Below are 21229 nucleotides of genomic sequence, written 5' to 3'. Positions count from 1 at the left end.
GCCTCCTAAATGCTATTTATGCTTGTATTATTCCAAAAAGAGATTTGGTTGAATATGAGCAGATCAGCCCACCATGAAATTCACTAGGACCGTGGTCTTGAGAAGATGGGCTAATCTGGTCATAGCATAATACACTCAGCAGGTAAGAAAGCTGCTCCCAGAACTATATCTTCCAACCGACCCCCTTTACGTTAATGTAGCCATTTGTCCCTTCTGAATCTGATCAATATTAACACAAACCTTGTTAACACCAACACAAAGGCACTCTGAACAATTTTTGAAACCTGGGAACTATGGTTTCCAAAGTCAAGTTCAGAAAGTCTCCCAGTTTGTGTTAAGTGGGCTTTGCAGTCATACAACCTTAATTCCATACCACCATGGAGAAAATAGGAGGAATTGCTCTACAACAAGGGAGGTTAACTTGGGAGAGGAAGTAGTATGGGCCACTTCCTTAACTCTAGGTAAATGTCAACACTGTGTTATGCCTTTACTAGCCTCTCTGCCTAAAGTATTTAACAAGGTTAAGGACACAAAAGAATTAGATAAAGGCCATCAAGTGCCTAATTCACTGAAGAGTCTACCACCCTGTAATTTTGCAAAGGTTCACAAACCATGGGTCAGCTGTAGTTAATCATACAATCACAGAAATTATTCCATCCATGCAACACTCAGGATGGCTTGCCAGAATGTAAATGCCACCCAATAAAAATATATTCATATGCAAAGAATACAACAACAAAAAGCGCACAAAATATAACAAATAAAACATGCAACATTAACATCTGTCAGAAAGTCTGGACTTTAGGAATAAAATATCCTAAGATATAAAAAAAATTCAAGGAGCTGCATCCAAGTGTAACATTTTGCAATTCTATGGAGGTCCTAGGAAATTCTAAATAGTACTATGAAGTTCCAAAGTCTTTGGAGCATGGGTTTTTAAATTTTATTTTAAGGCAAGCCTTTCAAGTAGACATTTTGAGATAAGCAATTGTTCAGTTTGCATTCTGTGAAGAAGGATGAATATTTTCGTTTAGCCAAGTGAGAATATCAAAACAGGAAAGCTGCATTTGATCTAGTACTTTTCTATTTTGTCACTATAAAAATGGAGTGTTTTCCTTCCTCCTCCCACTCCTCCCCCACCTTTTCATTTTATTTCCTGCCCTAAATGAGCAAACCTGTTTTTCAGAGGCAAGATTCACCAATAGGCCATGAATACTTTAGATACCTTTCAGAAACAGGAAGAAAAATGGCTCTGGCTGCTGTAAACGGATATGCTGCTGTCAGGGAATGTAGATTTAGACGTCTGTAACCATAGCAATCTACAAGCTTATCTCACAGAGGTGTGCAGAATTCCCTTTTTCCTGCCATTCTCCCACAGTTCATTAAACCGTCACCTGTGGGTTTCACTGAGCAAACTTATTAAGCAAATGTCACATTTCCATGCAGCCCAGCGCTTTTCAGAGTAGATGTGCTAATGAAATACTATACATATTTCAATTTCGTTTTACAAAAGCATGGGGGAGATTGCCCTTCAAACACTATTTCTCGTCATGGCACAGGCCAGTGTTGTTAACCATTTCTGGATAAATTAGCATTACAATAATGTAGTGGGGCTCTTTTGCTTACTTTCATAATGACCCGGACGATCTGTTTTGTTGTTATTCTGGCATAATTATTCTTTGCTAGGTTCTCGGCAATATAATTTTCAGTTGCCAAGACAGCCTGGCAGGTAGCCAAACAATTTAGAGCCTTTTATTTTCATATAGTATTTTGAAAACAATTCCTCTGGCCTCTTCCATGTAAGCATTTGTGTTTTCCTCTCCCACCCCCCTTAATTTATAGGTGTGAAGTAGACTCTGTGCATGAATGAAGAGCCCAAGTCCCTGTCCACAGCCCTGACCACAGACAATGACCCACCTAATTCAGCCTCCTGTTCTCATATTGGCCACCTGGATGCTGGCGGGGGGGGGCTGCAAGCAGGACCCGAGCTGTCGCCCCTCCTGTGGTTTCCAGCAACTGGTATTCAGAAGCATACTGCTGCCGACTCTAGGCAAAGCATAGCTATCATGGCTAGTAGTCAACTTTATATGCAATTTAAAGTTGCATATTGCTGGTCTCTGAATTTAACATTCATCAGCCTGCACTCCACAACCACCAAAGTAGCACAGTTCTTCTTCTTACAGCAGCACCAGTTATCAAACCCCAAACATACCAATGTGTTTTATTTCCATGTACTGCCACTGCTGCCGTTTAGCATTTATTTAGAGGGCTTAGAAGAGATGGATAAATAGGCCACGAACAGAGAAGTTAGTAAGAATGATCCGACCACAGATATACAGTTCTCTCTTATCTCCTAGTGCATGGGTAGGCAAACAGGCCTGGGGGCCGGATCCAGCCCAATCGCCTTCTAAATGCGGCCCGCGGACAGTCCAGGAATCAGCGTGTTTTTCTATGAGTAGAATGTGTCCTTTTCTTTAAAATGCATCTCTGGGTTATTTGTGGGGCCTGGCTGGTGTTTTTACATGAGTAGAATGTGTGCTTTTATTTAAAATGCATCTCTGGGTTATTTGTGGGGCATAGGAATTTGTTCATTTCCCCCCAAAAAAATATAGTCCGGCCCCCCACAAGGTCTGAGGGACAGTGGACTGGCTCCTTGCTGAAAAAGTTTGCTGACCCCTGTCCTAGTGCATTCAGCTGGATGGCAGCCCTTTAGGAACACTTGAACAGAGTTGGCCTTGCTTAATGTTTGCACTTAGCTCCTGGTGTGCTACCTTTTGTCACAGAAGTTCCATAGTTGCTTAGCAGCCTTTGACAAACCTCCCCCCCCCCCCCGCCCCCAGCTAAATATGTCATTGAGAAGATAGTGGCTGCTAGAAAATGTTAATTGAGAAGACAAATCTCTGGGAAACCTTGGATAGGGATCAAAACAATTGCCACTCTTTTACCAAGCAACTAGCCCTGCTTCAAAAGGTACCCACACATTTCCCCCAGGGCCAAGGCCAAGGGACTGGTGGTTCTCTAGATGCTGCCGGACTACAACTCCAATCATTCCTGTCCTATTGGCAATGCTGGCTGGACCAGGTGGCAGATGAGAGCCAGCAACACCTTAAGGACCACAGTTTCCCCATCTGTGTCTTAGAGTAAAAGAAGCTTGAGAGAGGCACTTTCAGTCATGAGGGAGGGGAATGGCATGAGGAGAAAGGGATATAAAATGGGGGTGGGCAGATTTCAGATCTGTAGGATCTACTACTCCTGAGATCTATCAACAAGAGCCAGGTGAAAAAGAACCATAGAATGGATCAGCAGAGGTGGATTTAGGGGAGCACAACCAACCAGTTCTGTCACAGTGGTTATGAAGACTCAAGGGCGCCACAGGGGACACTGCAACTATGATTCAGAAAGGAGTAAGAGAGGCAGGGAGCATGGAATTTTGGCATCGCAAAGGGCTCTGGTGAAATTTGAGACCCCAAGGCCCACCACTGGGATCAGGTAGGCAAGCATACACTCAAAACTGAGAAACATGGTGCCTCTGAGCACATGTGCAGCCCAGGATTTGGGACCGATTCCAGATTCAAGTTCATCATCATCATCATCATCATAATACTTTTATTGTCCATGTACAACCTGTCTACAATGAAATTAACCAAGCTTCCCTCCCCCCCCCCCACAAACACTCAATCTCATTGCACTCTGTGTGCTTGTCGCACAAGTCACCAACCCCAAAAGTCAGTTGCACTATATTATTTTCCGTTCAGCAGCCTAACAGCCCACAGATAGAAACTGTTTTTTAGCCTGTTGGTACGACCGATTATACTTCTAGATCTCCTGCCCGAGGGTAGATTAAAGAGGTGCTGGCCGGGGTGTGAATCGTCCTTCCACACAAAAATCCACTCCTGGTTGTCTACCTCCTTCCCTAATTATTCCTTTCAAATCACCCAGAGATCTACCTCCCAGCAACCTTTTATATAAAGCCCCTCTTTTTCTCTCCCGTTTATATTCTGCTTCCAATTACAGCTTAAGTTTCTCATCATTTTTTTTTTATTTAAAAAGAAAAGCAAAGTACAGTGGATGCTCGGGTTGCGAATGTGATCCATGCAGGATGCACATTCGCAACCCACAGCGTTCGCAACCCGCATCTGCACATGCGCGGGTTGCGATTCGGTGCTTCTGCGCATGCGCAAAGCATGATTTAGTGCTTCTGCGCATGCGCGACCGTCGAAACCTGGAAGTAACCCGTTCCGGTACTTCCGGGTTTCGGCGGTCTGCAACCCGAAAAAACGCAACCTGAAGCGGCTGTAACCCGAGGTATGACTGTATCATTAAACTACAGATACTGGGTGGTATGCAACTTAGTTTTACTCAGACACACTGAAATTAAGGGCATTACCAAGGTAGGTCTATTAATTTCAATGGGTCTACTCTGAGCGAAACTGTTGAATACCACATTTTTTAAAAGCTCCACCCTTGCTGTTTGACCTTAGAAATTCTGTTAATGGATTGCCATTTGTAGGAACACTTAGCGCTTAGTGAAATCTGATGGATTATAATAATAATAATATTTAGCCATAAACAAAGTACAGGATGCGTAGAGCAGGAGAACATATTCCAACCTTGACCTGAAAGAAACTACATGGGTCACACACTTCCTTGCTGCCTTCTTCCTGCCTGCCTGCCTGTTCTTCCTGGTATTACTGTTGTATATCCTGTTTTTCTATGAATGGAAATAAAAATATAATTAAGGAAAAGAAATAAAAGGACGTACTTTGCCTTGCTGTCCCATACACTCTCTCCTACAGTGGCCAGCCAGGTAGGACTTAATTATTATCAAACCAGAAGAAGAAAGGACTTCATCAACGCACAGCAGGAAGCCATCCATGAAGCAATACTGTGGCCCTTTGCCAGGGGCAACTATTTTTTATTTTCTGTTTGCTGGAGAGTGGAAATAATTGTCTTGACTTTCAATCATATAAAATGGCTGCTTCTGTTGAACTGCAGTTACATAGCAAAGCAAGTAGGAGCACGGGGAGTGCCTGTGTGACACACCTACACACTGCAGCCGACACACTATTGTGTTACAACACACAGTTGGGAAAGCTCTGGGCTAGAGTGGTGGGAGTGAGTTTTAGTGTATAGCTAACAACATTCTAAAACGAGCCACCAACATAATTTTAGTAATGAGGTGGTATTTTCCCCAGGAACTTAGGGACATGATTTAGATTGGTGAAATGGTAAATGGGGGGAAAGTCCTGAACTCGTTTTCCAGAACACACACACGGAAACACACCTGGTTAGTTTGTTTTTTAAGAGAATGTTACAAGATCAATTCACTGATCTCCCACATCTTATCTACTATTAAGGCTTCAGAGACTGTTTCCTCAAAGTTAACCAGCTGGACAATTTTAGTTAAGTTCCAGTTCTCTTAAAAACAACATTTCCAAGAACCAAAGCAGCACATAGTCCAGCTCAAACTGGCCCTTGACTGTTTACTCATGGGTACCACATGTACTTCATTGTGTGCTTACAGAAGCGTACCTGGGCGCCCTTGGCAAGGAGCTGTACCAGCGCCGCCCCCCTCCCTGTCCCTTGCACCGTTGGCAAGGAGATGTATCGGTGTGGAGAGGCATGATTTTTGCCCCACCCCAAGGCCTGTGCCCTTGGTGGAGGCCAACCTAACCAACTTCTAGGTAAGCTCCTGTGTGCTTACAGACTTCTTAAATCTATGTACAGGTAGCAGACTGGACAGTCTCTATTAGTCAATAAATAGAATGCAATCTAAATAAATAATAGTAATTGCTATGTTCAGAAGGAATCTTTATTACAAACCAATCTCATAGTAGTTGGCAGTTTTCCTTTGTTATTTTACAGACTTGAGAGAGCACCACTGAACAAAGTATGCCATAAGTGGTGCTACAAACACAGTGCTATGCATTTAACTGAGAAGTGAGCAGAGGACTGAAACTGCCTCGGTGCCAGCACCAGGTGCCCCGCAAGGTCTAGGTTCCACCATCCTCCACTGACATTTCAGCAGAATGTGAGGGTGAGAATGAGACACTAAGGTGTTAAATGCTCTCCCACCGCCCCACCAACCTCTGCCTCACCTCTGCCAGCCCCCACTGGCTTATTTACTGTCCAGTATCTGGTTGTCAGCTTTCTCCTTCTTAGCCTCAGTGTTGCCCTTGTAGAAGGCAGCAGGGAAGATGGGGACAAAACCAAATTACCTGGCTTCCCCCCCTCATTGGCTCCGGCTCCAGCTACTGTTGGCCTCCCTGCTTTCCACCCTACCAGTCCCAATGCTGAGGACTGCTGACCCCCCCCCCCCAATCTTCCCCATTACTACTTGCATTATGAGAATAATGGAGTTAGATAAGGAGTTTCCTAGGCTGATATTGGGAGGCTAACGGGACAGACAGGAAATGATGGCTGGAGTGTTGCATTTTACCAAGGAACATTACATTGTGGGTGGGTGCCAGTGATCCTTTGCAGAGCAGCCACTTGGGTTCCCATGTCTGGGGATTAGATTGACAGTGGGATCTTATTACAACACTGGTGACAGAACAGCACCCCTCCACTGGACCTGAGGGCTGCAGGGGGCACAGGGCAGAGCATGTGGCACCCACAGCTATGTCCTCCAGCACCTCATGTCCCCCCAAATCTCATACCTGATATAGCAACTTCACTCTGCCTAATAGTAGGACTGGCCACACCTATAGTTTATCTCCTTTAATCTTTTTTCAAGCTGATTTTTTTTTTAATGGCACCAAGGCCAAATTTCAAAAATTTGCACAAAATATGCACTAAGGCCCTTAGGCTTTCTGTTCTTAATTATCTTAGATAACTGACCATATAATCCCAGTTACAGATGGGTAGCCGTGTTGGTCTGCCATAGTCAAAACAAAAAAAATTCCTTGCAGTAGCACCTTAAAGACCAACTAAGTTAGTTCTTGGTATGAGCTTTCGTGTGCATGCACACTTCTTCAGATACACTGAAACAGAAGTTGCCAGATCCTTCTATATAGTGAGAAGGTGGGGAGGGGTATTACTCAGAGGGGGGTGGGAATGGGTGATTGGCAGATAGCTGTGATGAGCCTGTTGACGACTATTAACGACTGCAGTAGGTCTTACAGGAAAAAGCAAGGGGTGAGAAGGTGAAAAATGGCTTTGTCATGTATAGTGAGATAAGAATCCAATGTCTTTATTCAGTCCAGGTGTCTCCATGGTTTTAAGTTTGGTAATGATTTGCAATTCAGCAGCTTCTCTTTCCAGTCTATTTCTGAAATTCCTTTGTAGTAAAACAGCTACTTTGAGATCTTGTATAGAATGTCCTGGGAGATTGAAGTGTTCTCCTACTGGTTTCTCTGTCTTGTGATTCTTGATGTCAGATTTATGTCCGTTTATTCTTTGGCGTAAGGTTTGGCCTGTTTGTCCAATATAGAGAGCTGAAGGACACTGTTGGCATTTGATGGCATACACAATGTTAGACGATGAGCAATTAAATAGTCCAGAGATGGTGTGTGTGATGTTGTTGGGGCCAGTAATGGTGTTGTCCGGGTGTATGTGGCAGCAAAGTTGGCATCTGGGTTTATTGCAGGCTCTGGTGCCAGTGTCCGTGTTAAGTCTGGTTGTAGTATTATTGTGGGTTAGGAGTTGTTTAAGATTGGGTGGCTGTCTGTAGGCAATGAAAGGTCTTCCTCCCAGAGCTTGAGAAAGAGAACTGTCATTGTCCAGGAGAGGTTGTAGATCTCTGATGATGCGTTGTACTGTTTTAACTTGGGAGCTGTATGTGATGACTAGAGGAGTTCTGTTATTTTCTTTTTTGGGTCTGTCTTGCAGCAAGTTCTCTCTGGGTATCCGTCTGGCTCTGTTGATCTGTTGTCTAACTTCATCTGCTGGGTATTTTAGTTCTAAAAAGGTTTGCTGTAGATCTCTTAGGTGAGAGTCTCTGTCTGTAGAATTGGAACAGATACGGCTGTAACGTAGTGCCTGGCTATAAACAATGGACTGTTTGGTATGTTTGGGATGGTGGCTAGAGGCATGTAGATATGTTTGTCGGTCAGTTGGTTTACGGTATAAGGTGGTGTCTATGCGCCCATCCTGTATTTTTATAGTAGTGTCCAAAAAATGTATTTCTTGCATAGATTGATTCATTGTTAGGTTGATTGTGGGGTGAAAATCATTGAATTTCTGGTGGAAGGTGTTCAGGGTCTGTTGACCATGTGTCCAGATGATAAAAATATCATCAATGTATCGCAGGTACAAGAGAGGTTTGAGTGGGTAGGAGTTTAGGAAACGTTGTTCTAAATCTGCCATGAAGATGTTGGCATACTGTGGGGCCATGCGGGTGCCCATTGCTGTGCCGCTGATCTGAAGGAACAGGTCATCACCGAATTTGAAGTTGTTGTGGGTAACTCAAACCTCTCTTGTACCTGCGATACATTGATGATATTTTTATCATCTGGACACATGGTCAACAGACCCTGAACACCTTCCACCAGAAATTCAATGATTTTCACCCCACAATCAACCTAACAATGAATCAATCTATGCAAGAAATACATTTTTTGGACACTACTATAAAAATACAGGATGGGCGCATAGACACCACCTTATACCGTAAACCAACTGACCGACAAACATATCTACATGCCTCTAGCCACCATCCCAAACATACCAAACAGTCCATTGTTTATAGCCAGGCACTACGTTACAGCCGTATCTGTTCCAATTCTACAGACAGAGACTCTCACCTAAGAGATCTACAGCAAACCTTTTTAGAACTAAAATACCCAGCAGATGAAGTTAGACAACAGATCAACAGAGCCAGACGGATACCCAGAGAGAACTTGCTGCAAGACAGACCCAAAAAAGAAAATAACAGAACTCCTCTAGTCATCACATACAGCTCCCAAGTTAAAACAGTACAACGCATCATCAGAGATCTACAACCTCTCCTGGACAATGACAGTTCTCTTTCTCAAGCTCTGGGAGGAAGACCTTTCATTGCCTACAGACAGCCACCCAATCTTAAACAACTCCTAACCCACAATAATACTACAACCAGACTTAACACGGACACTGGCACCAGAGCCTGCAATAAACCCAGATGCCAACTTTGCTGCCACATACACCCGGACAACACCATTACTGGCCCCAACAACATCACACACACCATCTCTGGACTATTTAATTGCTCATCGTCTAACATTGTGTATGCCATCAAATGCCAACAGTGTCCTTCAGCTCTCTATATTGGACAAACAGGCCAAACCTTACGCCAAAGAATAAACGGACATAAATCTGACATCAAGAATCACAAGACAGAGAAACCAGTAGGAGAACACTTCAATCTCCCAGGACATTCTATACAAGATCTCAAAGTAGCTGTTTTACTACAAAGGAATTTCAGAAATAGACTGGAAAGAGAAGCTGCTGAATTGCAAATCATTACCAAACTTAAAACCATGGAGACACCTGGACTGAATAAAGACATTGGATTCTTATCTCACTATACATGACAAAGCCATTTTTCACCTTCTCACCCCTTGCTTTTTCCTGTAAGACCTACTGCAGTCGTTAATAGTCGTCAACAGGCTCATCACAGCTATCTGCCAATCACCCATTCCCACCCCCCTCTGAGTAATACCCCTCCCCACCTTCTCACTATATAGAAGGATCTGGCAACTTCTGTTTCAGTGTATCTGAAGAAGTGTGCATGCACACGAAAGCTCATACCAAGAACTAACTTAGTTGGTCTTTAAGGTGCTACTGCAAGGAATTTTTTTTGTTTTGACCATATAATGCAGCTGTTATTCATTTACTTAATTAGCTTGTTTTTTATATTTACATTCCACCTTTTCTCTAATGAGCTCAAGGTAGCATACAGTGGTACCTCTGGTTACATACTTAATTCGTTCTGGAGGTCCGTTCTTAACCTGAAACTGTTCTTAACCTGAAGCACCACGTTAGCTTATGGAGCCTCCTGCTGCTGCCGTGCCGCCGGAGCACAATTTCTGTTCTCATCCTGAAGCAAAGTTCTTAACCCAAGGTACTATTTCTGGGTTAGCAGAGTCTGTAACCTGAAGCGTATGTAACCTGAAGTGTATGTAACCCAAGGTACCACTGTACTTAGTTCTCTTCATCCACTTTATCCTCACAACAACCCTTTGAGGTAGGTCAGGCTAAGAGGCAGCAACTGGCCCAAGGTCACCCAGTGAGCTTCATGATCGAGTTGAGAACAGAACCCTGGTCTCCCAGGTGCTAGTATGACACTCTAACCACTACACCACACTGGCCCCTGTATGCTCACTCTGTTGCTTAAAGGGCTGTACTATTACACCTTAAATTACATTACCAGAGTATCCTTCTATCATGACTGTTACCTAAGCGGTTTCAAAAGCCTGGGCACAATCCACTACCAATTCCTTGCCCATGAACCTGCTAAGACAACAGGATGATCACAACCTCTTTGCATGCTTCCCTGGAGGAAAAGCAGTTTTTAAATATGGAAGATAAAACAACTGTCCACAACAGTTCCAAAAACCCATAAAACACCAGTCCAGGTAAGCACTTGAGTTTCTGATGTTTATTTCATTTTCCTGAAACACTCGCCTCTATTGCTTCATTTTGCTTATTCTAAGATAAAATCTGAGCCACCAGAAGTCAACGTCACAAGCAGCTTTGACCCAGGATGGGTTGTAGAAGCCCATTTTTCCTTTTTGAATGGCAGCCACCAGAGCAGTTTATAGCAGACTGTTGCTCAAGGGAGACTCTCCTTTCCTGGGAGTGTGAACAGGTTTTTCATGCTTAAGGGGCTCAATAAGCCTCTTTTCAGAAGCTCTTATACCTCAACTGTCCAAAGACAGATATGTTAGAGAAACAAGCACATCCTTTGATCCTGGAGCAGAATATTTTACCCAAAAGAATGGAAATGAGATGCCAAACCTGCCTCTGAGATCCGGTTTAATGAGATGCCTTTGACATTACTCAGGTCTGCTTGGAATGCTACCAAATTACACCCCCCTCTCTGCACATAACCGTCTTTGTCTGTTGAACGTCTTTTGCTTCACCCAGGATAAGGAAATGCATCTAGTACAACACTGGCAACTGTTCCGGGAACAAATTCACAATATTCCTCTACTGACAGTCAAATTTGCAATTATGCTCAGTCCAGCAGCTTGGATTTTAAAGACGCTTCCAAAAGATCAGCAGTCTGATCTCAAGCTATCATGATAATACTTAGCAGAGAAGTTTCCACAGTGCTAGAATACACCTGCAAAGAAATACTGTACAGTATTTATTCCCATACTGGGGAAGCAGGAGGCGGCTTGCGGATGAGAGATACTGGTTTGCCTAAACGTGCAACAAAGCACTTGGAAAAGACTGAGCTTTTCTCAGCTCTGCCAACAACAGCATCAGAAGCTGCTGAATGCGGCCAGATTCTTAAAACCCTCAGATGCCCTGAAAATACCATGAAAAGCAGTGCAGCTTGAGTGTATACCGGAGCCTACAGAAAGGGGCGGGGAACTGACTGTAAAGGAGAAAATACTGGAGTGCCTGGGCAACATGCTCCAGACAGAACGGAACCATTCAAGATGTGCATTAGGCATGCTTGATTGACAAGATCATGGTGAGCAAGCTTCCCAAAACCACTCCACTTCTTTTCTAAGTTTGTTTGCATTGCTAGTGACTTCATGGCAGGCAGCGGGAAGGATGCCTCCTGAACCATGACCTTCCTGATTCACAGCTTAGCCTTATAGCCACCCAAACCATCATGTTTATTTTGCAAGGTACTATTACACTCGCTCTGTTTCTATGAGTGGGAGGAACTTCCAGGGGCCCCACGCTTGGTTTCTTTTCAAAGTCACAGGAGACTTGCTGAGTTTTGTAATCCTAAATATAGAAATTCCTGCATTGCAGGGGGTTGAACTAGGTGGCCCTTGGGTCCCTTCCAACTCCAAGATTCTATGATTCTGTGCTGAGCATAGGTGAAGGCAAACAGCTTAAAGCAGTGATGGGGAAACCTATGTCCCTCTGGATGTTGTGGGACTAAACTTTCACAACATCTGGGGGGCCAGTTTCCTCGTCACTGGTTTAAGCACTCCAAGAGCAGAATCCCTTGATTCATATCAGATCTTCAGATAATAGGTTGCCCCCTTGAAGCCATTTTCCAGAGCTAAAAGTAAACCTTCTGTCCCTTCCTGTTATTCTCTCTCTCCCACAACTCTTACCTTGTTTCCTTGGCTTCCCTTTAGAGCAGGGGGGTCAGCAAACTTTTTCAGCAGGGGGCCGGTCCACTGTCCCTCAGACCTTGTGGGGGGCTGCACTATTTTGAAAAATAAAATAAAAATGAATGAATTCCTATACCCCACAAATAACCCAGAGATGCATTTAAAATAAAAGCACACATTCTACTCATGTAAAAACACGCTGATTCCCAGACCGTCCACGGGCCAGATTTAGAAGGTGATTGGGCTGGATCTGGCCCCCGGGTCTCAGCTTGCCTACCCATGCTTTAGAGGCACCCATGGAGACCTGGATAACATCAGCTGGGAGTCTGGTTGGTGGAAGGGGGGAGGCTTTTTTGTTTGTGTCAAAATGGCCCTCATTATCCAGAGGTGTCTCCAGGTGTTTTCTAGCCTGTGTGGACCTTTTACCTGTAATTCCCCTAACAAAAGGGGCACCTGGCAACTTTAATGCTGACTATTAAGGAAGACTCTCCAGCAGCCCATCTGACTCCATTAACCCTCTCCTGTCCAAACTAACAAATTTATAGCAATGCGTTTTGAGATTGCATAGTGTTCACCCATGAAGCTCATTAGGACCGTGTACACACCATACATTTGAAGTACATGGAAATCATATCCCACCCCCCAAGAATCCTGGAAAAATTTGTTAAGGGTGCTCTGTGAACTATAATTTCCAAAATTATTGGATGGGGGAATAGGGAGAATTACTCTTTGGTGAGAGAACCCCAGCAGAGATTTCAAATCACAAAACATGCAACAAAGTATGGAAATATAGGCTATTAGATATTTAAAATATGCCATTTAAAGTTCCAAAACGTTACTTTAAAAGGTTTCTTTCCAAAGTTTCCCTCTTCCCCAGCATAGGAAAATACAACAATTTGGTAAGTTAAAAATTGTTTACTTACAAACTCTTTGAAGGTCAGATTCCTGTGTTTCAGAGGAGTTGCATGGGAACTAATACTTAGCTTACTTAAGGTGTCCAAAGTTTTGGTATAGCAAGAATTGCTAACAAAGGCACCAGCTTCTCTGGAAGATTGAGGGAGTCTACACATCACATCACATCCTGACGCCATGCGCAGGGGGCCCTCTGAACATTGGGGGGGGGGGGCAGCCCTTTCAAAAAAAAAAAAAAATAGATCCAGGAGCCCATAGTGCCTCAGCCCCTGGCCAGTGCCTTTAATGGCTGGTGAGAGCCATGTTGAACAACCAGCTCAAACCTAGTTCCTCCCAAGGTGAAAGGAAGTGGATTTAGCTAAGCTTGGCAGGACAGTTTACTCTATGGTAATAACCCCTTCATGCATTAATTAGAGTTAAGTATGTTGGTTATATGAGGCAGGTTATTTCACACTAAGCTGCTTGGATAAAGAATGAAATACAAATGCAGTTATAGTACTTTTTCTAACATTATCAAAATACACTTATTTTGTACCTGTATGTAGCAAAACATGTTAAGTTTAGAATGGCTTGACAAAACAGTTACCTAAGTTATGTTGGCAAAGTTTCAGATTCAAAAATCTTCTCTTTTTACAGGTCCAGTTAATAGATTTGTTATCAGGTGTTGCTATTGCTACAGCTCACCCCCATGGAGGAGTGAACCAATCTGGCTTCCTTTCCCCTGTCACACTTCAGTTGCAGGAACAAGGGAAAAGCAAGAAGCAATAACTCTGCCAAGACCTCCCAAGTGAAACTGGAAAAACACCTGACAGGAATGAGGAACATAACAAGCTTTGCAAAGCCAGCTCACAGGCAGGTGAAACTAAGTATTCTCAGCAATCACCAGATTGAAATTATTTGTGATCTTCAGGCAGGACTGCCAACTCCAAGAAATGGGTGGGATGTTTCACCAAAAGACTTGGGGCTGCTTCACCTGTTACAAATGGATAATATACACCAATATCTTAATTCTACACAGAGTTGAGAACACCAATAGCTATTGAAATCAACAGACACACCTATGTCTGCATAGGATTGGACCACCTGTGTGTGCATGATGCTTATGCAATTGTGTTTGAAGAAACAGCAAACGTATCTTTCACAATATATACAGAAGATGTAATAGGCACAAATCATTTGAAATATCCCAATGGAAATACAACAGTATAAATTTTGTGGGTGATATCTTACAAAGTCATACCTAGAGTAGACCCAATGAAATCAATTGACTTGTAATGTAAGGATCTCAATGGGTCTACTCTGAGTACTGTATTACTTAGTCTACATTCACACTATACGTTTAAAGCACTATGATACTACTTCAGACAGACAGCCCCACTCCTCCTGAATTAATTGGGAGGGAACTGAGGAAATTAACAGCCTTGTTTACTATTGTTGATGGGCCCCTGTTATGAAAAAGTGCCTTTCCAGATTATTCATAACTCCCTGGGGTTGAATTATCAATACATATGTAGAATAGATTAAGGGAAAGCTGTCTAACCAGCTCCTCAACCTCCATGGCAGAATACTTTTTGACTCAAGTGAAAAAGGCCCTTATAGTTTGCTGAACACAGTCACCTAACAGAACTAAAATCAGTCTGACTACAACTGGAATGCCATGTTCTTGTTCCACTTGTAAAGCCACATTTAATGCAATGTGCAGTTGTAACTAAAGAATTGCATCACTAACTGAGGCTATAAACACTGCTGTTCACAACAGAGAGGGGGTAGAGGTGCCTTCACTCTATGCTCAGTACCTGGTTTGTTCCCCCCTTCCCCCGCTGAAGCTGTCATCTGTGCATGTGCAATGGCTGTCTCAAACATGCACGCCTCAACAAAACCACGGCCTACATATATGAATCAAATGGAAGCTGGTACAAGGGAAAGAACATCCAACACAGTGGCGTAGCGTGGGTTGTCAGCACCCGGGGCAAGGCAAGTAATTTGCGCCCCCTAACCCGTGGAGTGAGTGAGCCAGGTAGGGGCAGAGAGCTGCGAGTGCGAGCGCCCCCCCCAGATGTTGCGCCCGGTGCAGCCAGCCCCCCCTGCACCCCCCACGCTACGCCACTGATCCAACAGGAGTATTTATCAAGAAGCTACAGGATACTTATGGACTGAGGGTAACACCACATGTATTCGGTTTCAGACACCAGCAGTGGGAGAGCACTGGAATGGTAATGTGTACACAATCTGAATGTCAAGCAACATACGACTATAAAGCAGCCATTAAAAATATTAGGGAAACAAACGTCCAGCTGCTTCTGTGTTTTGATTGCAAAAGGCACCTGTGACTGAACTTTGAGTTGACTTTCACTTTTTTTCTGGAAGTAATGGAGCATTCAAATGAGTCTCGTTTTTTTTGGGTGGTGGGGAATGAAATTGGAATATTACTGAAGCTCCAGGAGCATCGCAGCTTTCAGTCCAAGTATGTTAACTGTTTCTGTTTTGCCTATTAGTACTTGGCAGCGGCCCAAGGAATGCAGTTGATCTGGGGACAGGGGAGAAGCATTTATATGGTGTAAAAGTGTAAACAGATTTAGCTTAAAAATAATGCACTTCTGCAAAATTATTTAAAATGTTATTGCCTTCTCAGGTACCTACCTTAAGAAGGTTATGGTCTGCATGGAAGCAAGAATGTGACAAGATTTTAGGCATGGCCAAACTTGGCCCTCCAGATGTTTTGGGACTACAACTCTTATAGCTAACAGGACCAGTAGTCAGGGGAGATGGGAATTGTAGTCCCAAAACATCTGGAGGGCCAAGTTTGGCCATGCCTGGATTAAGGCCTTTTGCCATTATGAAAGTGACAGGAAAGTGTGGCTTGACACAATGTTCTCTAACCTCACCCACAGTTAAAGCAGAGTAAATGCTCAACAAACAGGTCATCTGTAAGCAGCCACAGTCTACCTCAGAGATGGGGGACTTGTGGCCCACCAGGATGCTGGTTGGTTCCATCAGCCCCAGCCTGCATGATCAATGGTCATAGAGGGTAGGAGTTGCAGTCTAGCAACATCTGGAGGTCACCCATCTCTGACATATAGCATTTGCACTGATCACATATGGGAATGGATACAGGCACAGCACAATACTACTGGTCACAAAAAAATAATATTTTGCTGCTTTAGCTTACCATCCTTAAGAACATATGAAAAGAACAGAACACTCACTGAAACTAAGCACTTAGATTGTGAAGCTTTTATGTAGATCTTGCAATAAACACACAACTTTTTCTCTTATTACCATTTAATTCTGGTTGAGTACAATGTACCCAGTTTGGAATCCTGGAGAGCTGCTGCCAGTCAGTGCAGACAATAGTGATATAGATGGACCAATAGTCTGACTCAGAGTAAGGCAGCTTCCTATGTTCCTACGTGTGTCGTTCCCATCAGAGATTATCCGAAATGAAAAAGCAACTGTATGTACCACGCAAAAGTCCCAATGGCCCAGAATAACCCAGTGTATGCGTAGATCGTATGCATTTACAATACACCAAACATGGGAGAACTGTTTTTGCATTCAACAGATGTAAATAAATGCACTAAAGAAGCATTGCTGTCTGACTGGAAGCAATTCCAAAGTTCCCGCGAGATCCACCTCTCTCTCTCTCAATTCCAGGTGCCTCAATGCAAAATCTGCCATCCTCACTCTACAAAGTTTTGGTACACTGTACAAACTTTCCAGCAGCTTTTAGATTCCTGACACTTTCCTTGCTCACCAATCAAAAGATATGAACTTTGTTCAATTACCTGATCAATATCAGGCAACAGAGACATGATTGTAAATACAAAACAGAAAAGCTATAACATCAGCAGCTCCCTGACTAGAATAAATGCATGGCAAGGCACTGGGCTTGAATCTGACCTTTGCTGCATTAACCTAAATGATTATTTTCTATTGTGTGACAATTCATCAAGGTCACTTAGCAACTAGCATTAGCATAATGAACTGTTCACTTGCACCTCTCTTTCCCTTCCCCCAGTTTGTTCCAGCTGAAATGTGTGCTGCTTACTCTCCATCCTGAACTAGTTAGATCATGTATTGTTCAAGGCCCAAACAAATGCGATAGTGGAGATTTGTGAATGCACCTCCACTCCTTTCAAAGTGTTGCTAGTAACAGCCAGTGGAGGAGGGTTCAGATCAGGACTGTGCCCCAACAGTTTAGCTCTTTTTTCTCTGTGCCATTTTCTCAATGAAAAGTTGGAAAAATAGGTGTGAAAATTTGTCCCTCACCCAATCATTTTTCTGACCTGGATTATTCTTCCACCTAGCTAGGGCTAGCCCTTGACCTTAGGGCCAAGTTCAGAGTCCCAAACCATGGCTCCTCTTCAGATGAGTACTGAGAGAGTGGCAGATTATTGGGAAAGCTGCAAGCAGCCCCCCCCCCACTCTGTGTATTGACTGACCTGGTCATGCAAGGGTCCACTGAGGCTGACATTCATCACTACAGCATCTTTTTTCCACGCATTTTTAAAATCTCTAGCCACAGGGGAACCAGCCAGGTATGCACATGTTTACAGGTGCTCATTTTATTATTTTTACTTCCAACAACAAACATGCTGCATATTCCAAAGTAAATGTGCTTAGCAGAAGCAAACTCCATTTTATTCCTCTGCTCACAATGGTGCTATGAGTTAAGTGAGTTTAAAATGACAAACTGCACATACTCAGAATAACATTTAAAAAACAGCAACAAACCAGGGTTAGCAAACTGCCTGTTCATTTGCTCCCAACACACCAGGAATGTAGGAGCATGAAATGGCATTGAAAGAAATGGTAATTACATCCTTCATAACACAAGACAACATCAGCTAGGAAGTAATGCATCTAGCTATCTAAAGGGGGAGCCATGTCAGGCATTTCATCCAGGGTCTAAAATTGCCTTGTTGCATCACTACCTCCACCTCTGCATGTTATTTGCAAAAGTTAAAAGAAAGCAGGCGATGTGACTCCATCATCTCTGGCCCTCAGTCTCTCCTGATCAGATATATTCCTATGCAATTAGAGGAGGTTCTATTGAGGTTACATTGGCAAAAATATACATTGCTCCCCACCATTTTCAGTACATAAATAAAACTGCTTGCATGTTTCCAAAGATTAATCTTCTTGTAATAGTACGCCTGTATGCTCGATCTTCAGAGCAATGCAAGCAAGATTTGCCTGCTACAAATTCACTGATCAGAAGCTGATATGCATAAGAGCAACCCATTACTTTAACCAGAAGCTGAAAAACAGCCGTTTCATTCTCCAAACATTACAAGCTATCCATGCTTGGTTGGCTTGTTTTTGTATCTTCATGCAGGAAGTTGTAATACTCGAAGCAGCCTCTCCTTTGGGTTGATGTTGATGGTGCTTGACGTTTGGTTTGATGTGGGTAGCAAAGGAAGAAGTGTGTGTTTCTTTGTTTCAAGACAGGAATTGTCTAATACGCTGATCAGAAAGTTCCAAACCCCAACAGTATTCAAGACAAGGGGGGGGGGGGGCAACCATAACAATGTATTCTCAAGAGAAACCCTGACCCCGTCATGTCCTGAGCAAACAGGTGTAACTCTTTCCAAAGTCGTTACACTGATACCTTTGTGCACTATCAATTATTCACATAACAGGTCAATAATTAAAATATCCCAGAATGGGCTTGCAACAAAACAGCTTTTAGTGCAGTTTGAAATCTGGAAAGCTATGCCACTGGTACCCAATTTAAAAACTAATTCAATGAAAGAAAACATGAAAAATTATATGATGCAGAAGGAGGGACGCTTTGAATGAGTTCTATTTAAACAGTGGGTGGATATACTGCAGTTGTGTAATTGCACACTTTCCTAAATAAGTGCTGTATAAGTCCTATTAGGATGAAAGCAGCAAGTTTAAAAATTGCAGCCAAGTCAAAATGTTACCAGCCACTGCCAACCCCAGCAGAGTAGGCCCCACTGTGTGGAACTATTGAACACGATGGGACATACAACTGTGAAGACACGTATAGTATTTATTCCACTGTCAGTCTCCTAATACCTCCCCCAACCTCAACTAAGCTAAGCTCTGCTGATAATACGGCAGAACTAACTTTAAATTTGAAGCCATGTGGAACAATCTCTCGTTCGAGCCAGATGTGTAAGTGATCTATATTTTACATTAATTCCTAGCGTGGTGGATAACTGCAATTTATAGGAGCAGAGCAAAGGGCTTGACTTAGTGACATATTACAAAAGGAAATTAATTATAGATAATAATTCCATAGCTTTCATTTCCATATATATTGAAGTGCTTTTGATCTTTTAGATGGAGGAAGTTCTCTGTTGTGGGAAGCAAAAGAATCACATTGCTCCCAGTGTGTAATAACACATTTTAGCACTCTTAATTATTAACATGAAATCCATTAAGAGTTAGTTAAGCCCAGACAGTATGTTGGCTGACGAGTCACCAGAGAGTTAAAAACAAAGAAAGCTTTACAATACTTCTCACAGGTATTCCCCACCCCCAACAGAATAATAAGAACAACATAGAGGAAATGATCTGAAGAGGGAGTGGAGAAAAAAATAATATAATGCATATACAAAACCAGGTTGAGAGAGACTCTTATTATTTTCCCTGCCTAGATGGGTATAGCTTGATGTGAAAGTGAAACAGGACTTCTGTTAGTATGCTTTTATTATGTTTTATCATTGATGCTCTGTAATGTGTTTTTAATGTTGAACACCACCCTGGGATCTTTTGATAAAGGGTGGTATATAAATTGAAACAACAACAACGTGGCCACCGATTACCAAACTTGCCTTTGTGTGAGTCATACCTATTTGCTGATGTGGAATCAAACCAGTTTTGGCCTTGTGTGTGCATGCATGGAAAACTGGGTAGAAACATCTTGGATGTGGCTGGAGTGAATAATTTTGGGAATTTTAAGGCACTGTTTTGAAATCAGTAGGACTAGTCCCAGAAGCCTCAACTGCACAGTACTACACAGATTTTGGGGTCTCTTAGAATTCCCAAGCAACACTGGTTATGAGGCTGCTATTAAATAACAAATTATAGTTTTATTGCCATCCCTGGGTGTTCTATCAACTACCAGCCCAGGAAAGCTTAGTGTTTCCTTACTAGCTGGGTCCAGGAGTTAACACAGACCCACTGACATTTCACAAAATATGCATAGTCTAATGCCCCTGGAGGAATGCACACCTTTGCCTCCAAAGGAATCACTCCAAAGCACTCTTTAATCCTTCTCCTTCTTGAACTGGAGCACAAGAAGCAGGGTGCTTTCAAATTATACTGAGGGAGGAAAATACTTGGGAAATGTTATGTCTTGTAATGGAGGAAAAATGCCTTTTCAGAATTGACCATAGGGATATTGGACTGAGCAGATAACTTAACACTAGCCAAATAGTCCTGATTGGATGAAAAGGAGAAATTCCATCCTACTGGGCCTGTTTCAGAACATTTCCAAATATCTCAGGAAACTTCACTTCAGGTTGCTCACTTGGCTTCAGTCATCACTAACCATCATCCCTTGGGGTCACCTGCCAGGAATAAGCTGAAGTGTTTGAGAAATACATGTAGTTGCAGCAGTAGCACCTCTGCCAAATGGACTATACAATTTTCCCTAGGCAAAGCTCACTGGCCAAATCCAAAAGCAAAGTCACAAGCCATACTGGGGTCAAAAGCAAGGATCCAGGAAGCCAAGAGAACATAAAGTATGCCAGATGATGCAGAACAATCACTGGTTCTGCTAATTTTCTGAAAGCGAAATCTGGGGTATAAGCAGTTATTTATTGGTTAGTGATTCAGCATCTCCATTTGCAGGGTGAGGGACAGGAGTGTATTGGTTTGTTCTAGAGCAGAGGATCTCAGTCCATTAGACTGAGGCAAAAAGCAACTTACTCAAACATGTTTGTAAGCTGCCTTGAAGATCTTAATGGTGGGAAAGTGGAAAATAAACTTATTACAGTTAGTAAATTGATTGTATATAGTACTAAAATGAATGGATATTTTTATAAAATATAATCTGCCACCTCCAGTAAACAAAGAGTCATATTTATATCTACTGACTGATTGACCAAACCATTTAA

At 42.8% G+C, this 21229-nt stretch overlaps 1 protein-coding gene across 1 annotated transcript in view; it reads right to left on the bottom strand.

Moving 5' to 3' along the window:
* The window catches only part of RTN4IP1 (reticulon 4 interacting protein 1), a 107617-nt gene that overhangs the window by 77582 nt on the left and 8806 nt on the right, over positions 1-21229 (bottom strand). The window contains exon 2 of the mRNA XM_028723082.2: positions 12225-12319. The gene's annotated coding sequence lies outside the window, so the exon portion shown is untranslated. The remainder of the gene's footprint in view (positions 1-12224; positions 12320-21229) is intronic.

The sequence above is a fragment of the Podarcis muralis genome, chromosome 3, assembly GCF_964188315.1.
Source record: "Podarcis muralis chromosome 3, rPodMur119.hap1.1, whole genome shotgun sequence".
NCBI classification, from domain to species: Eukaryota; Metazoa; Chordata; class Lepidosauria; order Squamata; family Lacertidae; genus Podarcis; species Podarcis muralis.
Note: the sequence above shows the minus strand (reverse complement) of the source record. Positions and strands in the feature narration are given on the sequence as shown.